The 2,500-nt window shown below is 43.4% G+C and overlaps 1 protein-coding gene across 8 annotated transcripts in view; it reads right to left on the bottom strand.

Annotated features, from left to right (window-relative positions):
- The window catches only part of ccser2.S (coiled-coil serine rich protein 2 S homeolog), an 87,403-nt gene that overhangs the window by 65,820 nt on the left and 19,083 nt on the right, over positions 1–2,500 (bottom strand). The window lies entirely within an intron of this gene.

The raw sequence follows: 2,500 nt of genomic DNA, 5'->3' as shown, positions 1-2,500 counted from the left end.
ATTTTATAATATATACCACCATTGTGGTTTCACAACTCATCCGCTGTCTAATGCTATACTTTTTGCCAGTGTGTGGGTGTGCGAAACCTGTGCCTAGGATCAATGTCCCACACATAACGCACCCTTTGCATTTGAACACACCTGGCTGAATTGGGATCATAGAGATATTACTTTTCTTGCTATACTTGTCCCTAGGGTCAGACGGACTAAGTTGTTCTTTTAAATTCATAGCACGTGAATAGCTGAATTTAGGCCTTCTACATAGCTTTCCCTTTAATTGCTCGTCAGTGTGCACAACATCCCAATGTTTGAGTATTATGTCCTTCACTTCTCTGCTTTTTGTGCCAAATTGGCTTACATAGTAGATCTCACCCTTATGCTGACTTCTACTCGATCCTACAACCTTATCCATCTCTTTTAACAATTGCCCTCTATTTAAGCCTTCTGCCCATTTCAATGTTGTATCAACCAATTGTCTCGGGTAGCCACGTGAAACAAATTTTTCACCCATAATTTGCAGATCCTGTCTCCTCTTGGAGATCTCGCTGTCTATTCGGGCTACTCGTAACATTTGTGATTTGGGCATTGAGTTTAGAAGATGTCTGGGGTGATGGCTGTTGTAGTGCAAGATGGTGTTTCTATCCGTAGGTTTCGTATAAATACAGGTTTGAAATTTGCCTTCATTTTTATACACAGTCACATCCAAGAAATTTTCCTTTTCTTTACTGTAGCTCATCTTGAGTTTAACCGGACTCTCCAATTGGTTCAAATTATCAACGAACTCCACTAACTCACCAATGGGCCCCAACCACATAAAGAAGATATCGTCGATATAGCGCCTATAAAAGGCGCCATATCTTCGAAATTTATCATTTGTAAAAATGTGTTGGGTTTCATACTCCCACATATATGCGTTAGCATATGCGGGAGCGACTCGTGAGCCCATGGCGGTACCTGTACGTTGGAGATAATATTGATTTTCAAATTTAAAATAATTTTTATACAAGATGAACTCCAATAACAACAATGTGAATTCGATTGGGGGGCCCACATAATCTGCATTTTCCGTAATCAGATGTCTCACAGCATTCAAACCCTCTTGATGCGGTATACACGTGTACAAGCTTTGTACGTCTAGCGTCACAAATACTACATCAGCTGAACTCAATTCTACACTCTGTATTATCTTTAAGAACTCATTGGTATCACGCAAATAGCTCCCAATTTTTGTAACACAAGGCTGTAAAAAATAATCAACAAAGTGGGCAATATTTTCATTGAGGGAACCCCTGGATGCAATAATCGGTCGTCCAGGTGGATTTGTGTTATCCTTATGCACCTTAGGCAACGTATAAATCACAGGTATAATCGGATGCTCTGGCACTAAATACTCATGAGTACTGTTGGTTATCCACCCTTGCAACACCGCCATCTGTAATATATTATTCAATTCTCTTTTAAATTTATCAGTGGGGTTAAAGAGTAATTTGCCGTAATTTGCAGTATCTGATAACTGTGACAATAATTCGTTGCGATAATATGCATAGTCCATTATCACTATCCCACCCCCCTTGTCTGCATTCCGAATAATGATATCCTTGTTGCCCTGTAATGATTTCACAGCCTGCTTTTCCACTGGGGTCAAATTGCCTCGCTTTTTACTTCTATCTAAATGTAATTTCATCATATCATTATTAAGCAGTCGATGAAAGGTTTTAATAGAGGCATTATTACTGGTAGGGTCAAACTCACCCTTCTTTTTAAACCGTTTATCTATATCAACTTTATATGGGTCTCCCACAACCGTACTCCTCCGCGTGGCACCCCTTAATTGTCCAGTTGAACCCTCTCCCAGTTCTATGTCCTCAGTCCCTTTGCCAAAATGTTCTCGCAATTTTATCTGCCTGGTCAGCTTAAAATTGTCTATTACATGCGTGAATTTGGAGGTACTCACCGCCGATGGAACAAAACCCAATCCCTTGGTGAGTAAAGCCTCCTCCGCTTCGCTGAGTTGATATGATGATAGGTTGAAGATTACATCCTGCGGAACCGCTTCTGCTGCTGCCTCTGCGGTCGATGCTGTATGGACGTGCCGCTTTCCCCCACGGCGGGGGGCCTTCCTGGATCGCTCTCCTCCCTGGTGCCGACCTCTAAAAAAGGCTTTGCTGGCGCTGCTGCTTGAGACGTGCTGGCTTCCACTTCGCTGTCCGTCCCCACGCTGCTGGACGCATAGCCGGCTGGACGTTGTGCGCGTCGTGCAGGGAACCTCCTCTTAAAGTGATCGCCGCCTCCTGATAGCCACCGGTAAACCCGATTATCTTTGTAATCTTGCGCCACTCTAAGACGCTTAGAATTCTTGAAGGCCAGGATCTCAGCTCTGTACTTGCCGACCTGTTCCTGCAGCTTGCGCTCCCAATCTACTTCTCTGCTTGACGCCAATGCAGTGCGATGTGTGCTTTCAAATGCCTCTAGATCGCTCCGGACCAACTTCAACTCTCTG

The sequence above is a fragment of the Xenopus laevis genome, chromosome 7S, assembly GCF_017654675.1.
Source record: "Xenopus laevis strain J_2021 chromosome 7S, Xenopus_laevis_v10.1, whole genome shotgun sequence".
NCBI classification, from domain to species: Eukaryota; Metazoa; Chordata; class Amphibia; order Anura; family Pipidae; genus Xenopus; species Xenopus laevis.
This window is presented reverse-complemented; position numbering and strand designations above follow the sequence as displayed.